We start from the raw sequence: 13,344 nt of genomic DNA, 5'->3' as shown, positions 1-13,344 counted from the left end.
TTCTTCTCTCCTCTTACGTTTTCATTCAGAAAGTTACTGTACATTTATAATAATAAAAGCGTAATTTGCAAATCGATCCAAGGGCCGAACAACAGAACGACCATCAGGACGACCACACTATGACACGCACTGGCGCCAGGCAAGCCAAGACGGGTGTGATGCGATTGGTCAGGGGGCCCACCATCGCCCCACGATCACCCCACAGAGGGAGGCCCAGGCCACTGGCCAGTGGGGCGATCAATTGGGGGGCTCCCCGATTGCCCCAAAGAGGGAGGCCCAGGCCACCCTCTTCCGGGCGATCAGTCAGGAGGCTCCGTGGAACCAGGGAACCGTGGGTGTGTGGCAGCAGACACGGGCAGCGCCAGGGCAAGGTGGGTACGGTGGGGGGCAGGGCCACCATTGCATGAATTTCATGCATCAGGCCTCTAGTTTTTATTATAAAAGCACTTAAAGGGAGGTAATGACAGAATGTTCTGAAATTAGTCTTGTTTTCTTCTGAATGACCAAAATAATGTAATATTTTGTAATAACAAATGCATATTTATACTTTGATAAACCACTTGTTTGCTATTTTCTTTACTGGATTCCAAGCATTAGAAAAGTGTTTTCTATATGGTGTGTTGTTATTCTTAGCTGTTGTGGTTTTCATGTTCTTTCCCTTTTGTTTTCTTATTCTTAATTTCCAATAAAATGTGTACTTTTGCTCATATCACACAAGATCAGGAGTCCACAAACTGGAACCCATGGCCCTATATCTGGCTGTCACATGTTTCTATAGTTTCATGGGGACCTAGCCACACCCATTTAAAAATATATGTTTTTACTGATTTAAGAGAGAGAGAGAGAGAGAGAGAGAAGAAAACATCAATGTGAGAGAGAAACATTGATCTGTTGCCTCTCGTACACATTCCAACTGGGGATTGAGCCCACAACTTGGGTATGTGCCCTGACCAGGAATTGAACTGGCTACCTTTTGGTGCATGGGATAATGCTCAACCAACTGAGCCACACTGGCCAGGGCCATCTATTTCTTGATATAATGTCTGCAGCTGTTTTTGAGCTATAAGAGCAGAGCTGAGTCACTGCTGTAGAGATAGAGATGGGAGATAGAGATGGGAGGTAACACTTACTGTGTTTTTTTGCTCTTTATCTTTTTTTTTACATTTCTGTGGTCTCAGAGCATTTTAGATGGTTATATCACAGGAGGAATGAGTTATATATCTTTAGTTGTCAGTACAATATAACATATGTAATGACCTCCCAAAGAATTCTGGGCCGTGATTCTAAGGCAGGAGGCCACATTTACATGGTGATGGTGAATATTTATATTCATTAAGAACAAGATTTTTGAAACATAACTAAATTAATGAATCAAACTATTTGAATTACGTTTTTCTGAAAAACGATGGCCAGTTATTGGAAGAAAGTGAACCTTAGGGAGCCTTTTAATGTTATTTAGAAAGCTTCTGTAATGAGCAAGGCCTGTGTACCGGTTAGTCATTTGAGCCCTGTCTTACATGCTTTTCAGGTAATAGGAATGAAGTACCTATGCAGTCTAGTAACCAGGGGTCTTAGCTGAAAATAATGAGAAACTTTAATTTTCGTACAGTTCACAATGGAAAGTAATGCCACTTGGCAACTGCTGTTACCCATGACCATGCTTATGACTTTGTCATGATTTCCAAATTACATTCATGAAGCAGTCACTCACGTTTCAAGATTCGCAACTGTGGCTTAATTAGGTTAGACCACTCTTCCTTGGGCGGATTCCTTAGATTTGGAGCATTTCAGGTGTATTGAAGTACTTATAAAATCCTAGGTCTGTTCAAATTTTAGAACCTGTATTATTTAAAATCTAGGATTCTTGTTGAGAAGAAGAAAGTTCTTTGAAACTTCAGCTAGCCTTTATTCAGTATGAGGCTTGATAAAAAGCAAAACTTTGTCACTGTGAATGACAGTTGACCTGTGTGGAAAAGGTGGCTGGGAAGAATTACACAGGAAGATATCAGGGATAAAATGGATATTTCCCCAGCATTTATCTGAGGTACAGGTCTTGGTAACTGATTTAGAATGACTTAGCAAAACCCACAACCATGGGATTATGTTCACACAGACAGTGGTGTAAATAGCGCCCCCTGTAGTTGTCCTGTCAAACCTCAGTTACAACAAAAGCCAAATTTAATAACAAAACACATTCCAGAGTAATTATATGTTGTTGCTGTCGTAAATTATCTAGAGAGTTGGATTTTATTGCTCGGCTTTGCTCGTTAAAACCAATAGTTCAGAATTGGAATTGTCTCTCTTTTCACATTCCTGCCCACAGAGAGTTAGGGGGTGTAGCTCAATATAGAACCCAGCTTGATGTCTAAGTTTAGCTTCACATCATGAGCCAGCAGTGAAACCCAGAAGTATTGGTTTTCATGGCAGCAGCGTGGAAAACCTCAGCAATCCCTGAGTCTGCTGAAACGCACATGGGCGAGTCTGCTGTGCTGAGCAGAGTTGCGGGGTTAGGTTTCGCAATGCTACTTTCACAAGATTGGCTTTAGCATTACGCACATTTGCTTCCAAGGCTTCGAGTGACGGTAAAAGACAGCACCTTGGACTTCAGACAGCTTTGATGGCAGGGTTTCAAGCTTTGTTCTTGCAATATCTTTTCAACAAGGAGTTGTTTGATATCTGATAATAGCACAGAATTCAATTTAAAAAACACACAACTCATTTCCTTGCTAGCTTCATAAAAAAGTGGAAAGAAGAGGGTGTTGGAGGGATTAACTGGTTAGCCATGTGTATGCACACACATAAGTGGGTTCCTTTATACGTGCTTGGATCCCCACCAGCTGTGTACTTGTTCATCTTCCACAGGGGATGAGGGCTTTCCTCTGACGTGGAGACATTCCAGATGGACAAGAGTGTAAATGCCAGGTTGCATTTGTAGGGGCTTACTATTGGAGCCACAGCAGATTAAGATGGGGGGGGGGTTAGAGTGCAGCAGCATATATAGTGTGTCCCCCAAAAATGTATACACACTTTAACAGCTGATAGCTTAATTTTGAAAATGAAATGTATTTTAATAAACACTGCCCTTATAATTATTCAAAATGTGTGTATACATTTTGGGGGGACACCTTATATTTGTTAGTGTGGCCTGGACATCGTTAAATGCGCCATTCATGAGCTCCTCTATTGACATATTTTATTAAACTAATGGGGTATTTTCACCTCTTTCAAAGGAGTAGAAAGGGGATTCTTAATGGCTCCGTTTGTTGAAATAACATTTCAGGCAACATTTTAGTAAAGCCACTTACTGGATCTTGGTTTTAAAATTAATTTTTAACCTTGTTTTAGGGCAAACAATGCCAAAAAAAACCCACAAAAAACAAAAAAACAAAACCCAAATTTAACTTTTGCACATAAAAAAAACTTTTGTTTAGAGGGTGGGCTTACTCTATGTGTGACTTTTCTTTCTCACCTAAGCCTGTGCACATGTTTTAACAGAGTTCTAGAAGACAAAGCATTTGGTTTGACAAACGATTGGCTTTTTGTAACTTCGTTATTCATGGCCCTGGTGCAATATTTGTGTTTTATTGTAACTTTTGATTCTGTTGCATTTTCTTTAGTGTAAAGAAAGGGCCATGTTTGAAATTATTTCCAAAAAGTCATTTTTATTTGTCTTTGCATGAATATTGGAAACACAAAAAGGTTTCTGTGTTGTTTTACATTCAGTTTTTACATACACTTGAAAATATATATTTGGTTTGGTCCTAACAGCTCTTCTCTGCTCATATGATCTTCATTCGGCCTCTGTGAAGGAACACATTTCACTGCATGTCAACATTTTACTGTGTTATAGGAACTGCTGCACACTCCTGGAAGGCGACTTGCTTCGGCTGCTGTTTGGTCGGTAATGGTCCAGGACCTGTGCCAGCTTCCATGCTTTGTTGGCCGTGTCAAACCTTTGTAACTTCAGACTCAAGAACCCGGTACTTATTTGCCCCTTTATTAAATGCAGGTACCGTGTTTAGAAGTTCATTGGCTCCAGACCTGCATAAAAGTTTTTTTCTGGACAAAATGTTTTGCTTTGTAGAAAGGACTTTTTCATTTACCAACATGGCATTGTAAAAATAAGAGACTTTATCTCACATTTATAAACAAGCATTTGGATTTGGCTTTCAAAACCACGTGGATGTCTAATGACTATTACTTGGTAGTTGTGACTTTTATTTGTGCTTTGAGCCTTGCGTAATGTTCTTCCCCCGCCCCCCCCCGAAACAGGCAGATTTGGATAGTAGGGCTTATTTTTTTTATTATCCCCCATTGGGCCTCTATGAGTCATATTCTGGGCATGAACAGAAGTAAACGTATAATGGCACAGCCTCTCTTTGTCCATAGTAACTGGATAAAATAATTTGTAACGTGCAGTGAACATTTTTGCTAAAGGAATTTGCCAAATTGTCTGTAAAAACAGTCCCTGGCCCTGGCTGGTATGGTTGGAGCATCGTCCTATGCACCGAAAGGTTGTGGGTTTGATTCCCAGTCGGGCACATGCGGGTGGCAACTGACCTATGTGTCTCTCTCTCTTTCTCCCTCTCCCTTCCTGTCTCTCTAAAATAAATGAAAGATAAAAATCCCCGGTATCTATCTATAGAACCTCAAAAATTCTAGTTCCTTGCATATTATAGGAATATTAGGTCAGATTGTGTTCTATCTGGCTAATTGTGAGGTTACCATTTGCATCTGATAATTTAACTTCATCTCTTCCCTGATTTATTTTTTACACCCTATAAAAATGATGCTCTTTATGTCTTACTAGAGGCCCGGTGCACAAATTCGTGCATGGGTTGGGTTCCTCAGGGTGGCCTGTGGGGATCGGGCCAAAACCCACAGTCCAATGCCACCTGCCGCTCCTGCCTGCTGTTCCTGCTCATCTCAGTCCCACTACACCTGCTGAGGGCTCGCACCGCCACAGCAGCGCTCGCCAGCCGTGAGCCCTGCATCTGGTGCCCATCCTGGGGAGGAGTGGGGGAGCACGAGATGTGATCAGCCCTGCCTGCGGGTGGTGGGACATCCTTACTGGCCAGGGATCCAGATCCATCCCGCTGACATTCTCACCAGTTGTCAGGAGCCACCTGGCGGCCACTTTTATATCGGTTCTTTCTTACAGAGAGTTTAGGGAGGGGAAGTGGCCAAGGTGCCCGAGGCTGACTTCCAGGAGGCTGGCGGCACTGTGGGGATTGTGCCAGGGGCACCAGTCCATCAGTGCCTGGCCCATTCTCCAGAGATTGGACCTGCAGGACTACTGAGGGAGTGAGTGGCTGCCTCCGAGCTGGTGGGCCGCCCTGATGGGTCGGTCAGCTGAACAGCACTCCCCTTGTGGGAGTGCACTGACTACCAGGGGGCAGCTCCTGTGTTGAGCGTCCCCCTGGTGGTCAGTGCGCATCATAGTGACCAGTCCTTCGGTCATTCAGTCGCTTAGGCTTTTACATATATATATTTCTGTATTTCTGTCACTATATAATTTATATGCATGAAGATATTGTAGAAAATTTTGGAAAACAAGAAAAGAATAAAAGTAATAGTCTGATTGGTTATTTCCATATTACATCAAATTATTTCTATCTACACTAATAAAAGAGTAAGATGCAAATTGACTGTACCTTTGTGACGCCCACCAGCCAATAAGGAGTGAGTATGCAAATTAACCCAACAAAGATGGTGGGTTAATTTGCATATGCAGGTGCCGAATGGCCGGGGGCGGAGCGGGACACTTGCGTTGTCACCATGGCGATGATGCAGGCGTTCTGCACTGCCCCAGCTATTCCAGGCCTCTGGGCAGCATGGGAAGGCGGAAAGGTGGCTCCAGCCAGAGTGAAGGCGGTACTGGCAGCCAGAGGAAGGAAGGCCCATTCTTGCATGAATCTTCGTGCACCGGGCCTCTAGTATTTCTATATTACATCAAAGTTTAAGCACATTATGATGTTAGAAGGGGGAGATTCATGCTCTTGTGGTTAGTTTGTATTGGATTAGTGTTTTATGTTTGAAGGCAACAATAGAAATAAGTGGTGTTGAGTTGGGACCACCCAGTTTTCTAAGCCTGCATATCAATAACAATGCTGACAAGTATTTATGGGTGGCACTAATTGATAGAGAGAAGGTACTCAGGGCAAGGAAAAGGAAGGAAGAGGGAAAGTTGGGGTTGAAGGGACAGAGTGCCCCACCCCCAGGAATTGCATCCAGTGTTATCCAGGCCTGGAGCTACACAAGTTCACCTTGAAAAGCTTTGGATTATGTTGATTTATTAAACCAGTTGCATCCTGTATCTTATAATAGGGAAGGTACACTCAAACTGCATAGTATGTTGAAGGTTAGGTATATATTTTAGAGTTTTCTGAAGACTATGAGATGAACAGAATTAGAGTTCTCCATTTGAGCCATTCAGATCATTTGGCAGCCAACTAGAACAGTGCAAATAACTCAGCTCTGTTTATATGTACACTGTATAATATCTTAAAGCTAACGTCATTGTTTTTGCCTCCTTAGAGTACAGCCTGTTTTGATCTACAGAGGGAGTATTTTTAAAAAGTGGATGTCTAAGAATGTAAACAATTGGGAAGGGAGAGGCAGCTGCGTATGGTTGGCTTTTAATCTTCTGTTCTCTCCTGACTTCTAATGGATAAGGACTTCTCTCCACTTATTACAGCGCATGGCTCAGGACTCCGAACAGGGACTTCTTCTGGGTTTTATTTTGGCTTTCTAAATTAAGGGCGGAAAGAAAAGTAAAAATATCCTGGAGCGTACCAGATCTTACCCTGGTCCTAGAGGGAAAGGGTTTCTGTTTTATGGGGCCAATAAATGTCAGGCCTCCCGCTTTACCTTTTGGCTCTGTTTGTGTTTGTTTGTCAGAATCTATTAGTCACACCCAGTTGCCTGCATCTACTACTGTCTAGACTCTTTAAGAAATGACAGATTTCACACTTCGTGTTTTTGCAGGAGGGCACACAATAAGGAATAAAAAGGGGCTTTTATGATGGCAATCTCTTTCGCAGGCTGTTTCCCGAAGGGAGGGCATTTCTGATAGCTAGGTGCCTATTCTGTGAAATGTTGTTTTAGTTGAGTTAGTTTAGATTTATCAGAATGGCATTTCACTGTGTAATTTCTCATTACCCTTTGTAAACACAAAGCTTACCCCCTGTTTCCTTTTATAAAAAGAACTTTGTATATGCCAGTGGGCTCTATTTAGATGAGAGGTTTGACAACACTTCCACCCCTGCTTTTTATAGCATTGTCTATACATTGTGGTCAGAAGCATGGGTTTTGAATCCCATTTGCCATATTTACTAGCTTTGAGATCCTTAGGAATTTACTCATTCTTTCTGAACCTTGGTGTCCTGGTCTTTAAAACAGGAATACTAGAGAGAGAAACCAAGATGGCGGCATAGGTAAACACCTAAACTGCTGCCTCGCACAACAATTTCAAAACTACAACTAAAAGACAAAACAGACATCATCCAGAACCACAGGAAGGCTGGCTGAGTGGAAATTCTACAACTAGAAGGAAAGAGAAAAGCAAGCTGAGACTCAGAGGAACTGCGGAAGGCAGAGGGTGTCTCCAGCACAGAAGTTCTCCCAGTATAGACACAGCTGATCCTCCAGCCAACTGGCCTGGAGGTCAATTCCTCCCAGTGATACCAACAACAATCAAGGCTTAACTACAACAAGACTATGCACACAGCCCACAAAGGGGTGCACCAAGAGTGTCCACCTCAGGTAACTGGGGAGGCTGAGCCACTGGGCTCTATAGGACACCTAGCACACAAAGCCATTCTATCAACTCAGGGAAATACCCAAAATGTGGAGACAAAGAAACAGAGCACAAATGAAAGAAATGGAGGAAAGCAAATGACTGGATATAGAGTTCAAAACCACAGTTATAAGGTTTTTCAAGAATTTTCTAGAAAAGGCCAATAAATTTAGTGAGACCCTTAAGGATACGAAAAAGGACCAACTAGAAATTAAGCATACACTGGCTGAAATAAAAAATATTATACAGAGATCTAACAGCAGACTAGAGGATTGCAAGAATCAAGTCAAAAATTTGAAATACAAAGAAGCAAAAAACACTCAACCGGACAAGCAAAAAGAAAAAAGAATCCAAAAATATGAAGATAGTGTAAGGAGCCTCTGGGACAACTTCAAGCGTACCAACATCAGTATTATGGGGGTGCCAGAAGAAGAGAGAGAGCAAGATATGGAAAATCTATTTGAAGAAATAATGACCAAAAACTTCCCCCACCTGGTGAAAGAAATAGACTTGCAAGTCCAGGAAGCACAGAGAACCCCAAACAAAAGGAATCCAAAGAGGACCACACCAAGACACATCATAATTAAAATGCCAAGAGCAAAAGACAAAGAGAGAATATTGAAAGCAGCAAGAGAAAAACAGTTAGTTACCTACAAGGGAGCACCCAGTATGACTGTCAGCTGATTTCTCAACAGAAACTATGCAGGCCAGACTGGAGTGGCAAGAAACATTCAAAGTGATGACTAGCAAGAACCTACAACCAAGATTACTCTACCCAGCAAAGCTTTCATTCAGAATTGAAGGGCAGATAAAGAGCTCCACAGATAAGAAAAAGCTAAAGGAGTTCATCACCACCAAACCAGTATTATATGAAATGTTGCAAGGTATTTTTTAAGAAGAGGAAGAAGAAGAAGAAAAAGGTAAAGATAAAAATTATGAACAACAAATACATATCTATCAACAAGTGAATCTAAAATCAAGTGAATAAAAAAATCTGATTAACAGAATAAACTGGTGAATATAATAGAATCAGGGGCATAGAAAAGCAGTGGACTGACAATTCTCGGGGGGGAAAGGGTGTGGGGGTGCGGGAAGAGACTGGACAAAAATCGTACACCTATGGATGAGGACAGTGGGGGAGGAGTAAGGGCAGAGGGTGGGGTGGGAACTGGGTGGAGGGGAGCTATGGGGGAAAAAAAGAGGAACAATTGTAATAATCTGAACAATAAAGATTTATTAAATTAAAAAAAAAATAAAACAGGAATACTAATAAAATCTCAGGATGGTTGTGAGGATTAAATGAAATAATGCACATTAAAACCCGTAAGTAGAATCTGACATGTAACAACCGTTGGCTTTGTTACTGATGGAGAATCTAAGAGAGAGAGAGAGAGAGACAGAGAGAGAGAGAGAGAGAGAGAGAGAGAGAGGGCTGTTGACATCAGGAGTGGAGGACACAAATATTTGAAAACAGTTAAAATCAATATTAAAATGGCTTTATTTTGTTAGTCATGTTATTTAATTTGTAGCATTAAAAATTAGGTTGAGTTTTCTTTTTATATTTATCAAAAGGAGGAGATAACACTTTCAAAAGGTTGGCAAATGTCCTCTACTTCACTCACTGCCCAGTGTGAGAAAAACTTCACAAAAACTTATAAGCCTATTTTCTCTTAGGTTGAAATTACCCTTCATCAAGCCGTATGGGCCTTAGAATATGTGCATGAATACATACAATTTTCATATAGACACTTTTGGAGACAGTATAAACAGTTTTTTATTGAGTGCCAATTATGTCTAAAACACTATGATAAACTGAGTTGAAAGTTAGAAATAAGAAACCTCAAGAACAATTGGGTAAGGGATGGTCATCAAATGAAAATTTATTCAATCTCAGAAAATTAAATTTCATGGCATTGAGTATGGCATGATTCTCTCATGCCTAATTATAATTTTACCTTTCAGTGAATGAAGTTTAAAAATTCAGATGACAGAAGTTTAGGGTGCTTTAGAATTGCTAAGAATGATCCATTTTAAGCAATGGATCAACTATTAAAATGATAAGTTCAAAGCAAAGTAGGAAGTACTGTCATACCCAGGGATAAAATAGTTGTGATTCGGACAGAATTCCACGCGATGGGTGTCATTGTTGGGGTTTTTATGGCACCATTTTTGGGGTGCACCTTTCTGCAGACACATCAGCAGTATTGCAAAGAGCAGAGAGCATTAATGTCAAGCACCTTCCTTCCCCTTTCAGTTCTTCTGTCTGCCTCCTCCCATTATGGTTTCTGGTGGCTCCTTGCTACCGATTACAGTGAATTAATTGTTCTATAAATGGTTAATTGTGGGAGCCTGTGCCTTGAGTTTTACAATCACTATCTCATTTAATCTTCATGCCAACCCAATGAGTTGGGCACTTTTAGCACCATTTTACAAGGGAATTGCAGTTCAGTGCCAGTAAGTGGCGCTGGGGGAGCAAGGGTCTCACCACTGTCTGGTGGCCACATGGATCCCACAGTTAGTGTCTGGCAGGTGATTGCCATTCTTATTGCATCCCATAGCCCTTGGTGAAATGGATTCTCACTCTGTCCCAATTGGTTAGGAAATCAACTCATGTGAATTGTGTGTGAATTGCACTGTACAGGGGTTTGGGAATTGGCTCTTGGAGAGTATCTCTGGCCACATCATCATTTTCCTATCATTTTCTAAAATTATTAGCAAGGTATGCTTGCCTTGCCTGGGCTTCTCTTCCAGACAAGTAAAGCTGCAGCTCCTGATCAGAGCATAGGGTCAGGCCTACTAGTGAATGAAATTGCCATCAAATAGTAAGGCCTGTGCACTACTGTACCACTGCATTGATGAAGAAAATGGAGTCTGGTATTTTTTTCAATAAATACTGTCCATGTATTTTCTCTTCCTTATGATTTTTTTTAAATAATATTTTCTTTTCTCTAGCTTCCTTTATTGTAATAATACAGTACAATACACTTAATATACAAAATATGTGTTAATTGTTTATGTTATTGGTACGGCTTCAAGTCAACAATAGGCTACTAATAGTTAACTTTTTGGGCAGTCAAAAGTTGTACATGGACTTTGGACTGCATGGGGTCGGGGCCCCTAACTCCCGGGTTGTTGAAGGGTCAACTATAAATTATGTATATTCCTTATTTACAATAAATTTGTAGTTAGCAGAAACTTTTGGGAGTTTTTTGTTTTGCTCTTTGTTTACCCCATTACCTATATAGAGGCCCCCATTTTGTGGTTGAATGAGTTGGCTGCTAGAACCTTTGCATTTATTTTGAATATCACCCTGTTTTTCTTTTATTAGAATCATTTTACTTTTCTAAATAGTTGGGGCCATTAAGATTTTAAAGATTCATGGTTAGAAAGAATGTTACTCTGGGGTGAGGTGATCTCCTGGTCTCACCTCAGTGCTACTACTAACTAGTTTCATGAGCTTAGAATGATGATTCCAACCCTAAACAATAACCAGATGATCAAGCAAGTTCTAATACCAGGCCTGGTACTGCTTTGATTGTTCTGTTCATAGTAATCCATGAACTCTTTCTATGGTAACTTGATCTTGTAGTGGAGGTCACTTATAGAAATGGGAATGGAGCATATAATACCTAAATTGGAATAATTATCATCCAGATGCATATTTTGGTTAGCCATTGTACCATCCTCCTTACCACTTTCATAGACTCTCAGGTGGAAAAAACATACTGTGTTGAATTTTGGTTAAGTTCTCTTTTCATTTCTTGGGTCTCTCTCTGGAAGACATGCCAGTAAACCACTAAATGGCCAATGGCAGGGACAAAGGCCACCATGGTGCAGGGTCTCTGCTTATTTACTTATAAGTCAAATGGTTCTCAAGTCACCTTCCTATTGACTTTTTCTGAGTCTGCATTAGAATGGGGAATTGGCAAGGATCTGGTTGCTTTCAATCCTCAGACCTCTGTTTGAAAGACTCTGGGAAGGCTTTGTTTCTACTGAAATCCTCTAGGGAGGATCCCAGAAGAAATGATGTGGGACAACTCAGTGGCTATGTGTATTGGCCCCGTTGGGTACTGCGAATGGTTTGGGAGTGAGGAGGACTCTGAGAATCAGGGACAGGAAGATAGAAGAGCATCTCAGAAGAACTGAGGTTTGACGTGAACATTTTTGTAGTTACGCTGTGCCTTATATTGTTATGGCAGGAAAGAGTGGAGAAACCAAATGAACAGGTAGGCAGGCCATTGCACATTTGTGACATGGCTTTATGGGAAAAATCTAAGGCAATTTTTATTTTAGTATAATTAAACAAAGTTCATCATAGGGCTGCTGATTAAGAGTTAATTATAGCCTGTCGCTGTTAGATAGTAATGGTGAAATTGTGTGGTTGGGTTTTATTTTGAAGGCATTTTGTCAGCATCTCAGGCTATGGTGTAGAATGAATAGAACCTATTGTTTTCTTTGTGTAGTTTAGGGCCACAACCGCTTCCGTAGCTATATTTAAGGAGGTTCTGTTCTTATTGCCATTACATTACGGTTCAAACTGAAAAATTGGTTTTTAACCACCTGGAAATCAACTTGTTTTTTCTGTTCATTGCCTGATTTTTAGAATTTAGAACACCCTGTACTCTCATTGATCATGGTATGTGAGCCCTTCCTCCTACTCTCCTATTTTTCTTCAAGTTTAAGTTTAGGGAGAACAGACATAAAAGTGTCTTCCTGAGAAGACATCTTATATTTAGAAACAGCAAGTGGAATTTCTATCTTAGTCTCTGTTTTGTTTGTTTGTTTGTTTTGGTAATAAACTGGGTATTTATTTCATAGAGTAAAAACAAAACAAAAAAACACCGCTAGGAAACAGTATTCTGACTTAGGAGTAACCACTTAGAGAGCAAAGTTAGTGCATTAATTGTTAAAATTTGACTAATTCTGGAACAGAAGAGACCTGTTTCTTGATTTTTTAAATTTATTTTCACTCCTAGATATTTGAGGGCAATGAGCATGACTAAGAGTCACGAGTAACATAAGTAAAGTGTCTCTTGTTCATAGTGTCCTTCTTTCATTGAGTTTAAGGATCTTGAATACTAGATATTTTCTCCATTTTATTAAATTGTGCAGGCAAATGAGGTCAAATGACTTGTCCAAGACCATATGGAAACTACTGGCTACATTGGCTGAAGATACCAACCTGGGAGCAATTAAATGCATTCTCCACGGGGCTGCTTATTTTCATGGTCCAGACAGGGCAGCATATCCATGCTACTCTTCCTCAGATGAGTGCCTGATAGTCTCCTCTTTCTAGTCATTGCTTTTGCATTGCATCCAGAAGGTTCCCGTTTCCTTTGCAGGGGTGACATATGAAAACACAGTCCAGGACTGGTTCACCACATTGACTGGATACTGCAGAGGGAAAGGCTGTGAGCATGGGGAGGCGCCCAGTAGGACTCTGAACCCATGGGTGACAGTCAGAAACCAAGGACAACCTCAGAACAGGAATGCCTCTCCCCTCATTCCTCCCTGGAACTAGCGTGGACCCCAGAAACAGTGGACAA

The 13,344-nt window shown here is 40.9% G+C and overlaps 1 protein-coding gene across 3 annotated transcripts in view; it reads left to right on the top strand.

Moving 5' to 3' along the window:
* The window catches only part of IRS1 (insulin receptor substrate 1), a 60,150-nt gene that overhangs the window by 31,342 nt on the left and 15,464 nt on the right, over positions 1-13,344 (top strand). Inside the window, exon 2 of one of the 3 annotated variants that reach the window (XM_080670930.1) lies at positions 3,851-3,979. The exons of the other annotated variants lie outside the window; for them this stretch is intronic. The gene's annotated coding sequence lies outside the window, so the exon portion shown is untranslated. Of the gene's footprint in view, positions 1-3,850; positions 3,980-13,344 lie in introns of those variants that run through there. 3 annotated transcript variants of the gene reach the window in all.

Source organism: Plecotus auritus (genome assembly GCF_963455305.1).
Source record: "Plecotus auritus genome assembly, chromosome: 5".
NCBI classification, from domain to species: Eukaryota; Metazoa; Chordata; class Mammalia; order Chiroptera; family Vespertilionidae; genus Plecotus; species Plecotus auritus.
The sequence above is the reverse complement of the archived record's forward strand: the minus strand, read 5'-3'. Positions and strand labels throughout refer to the sequence as shown.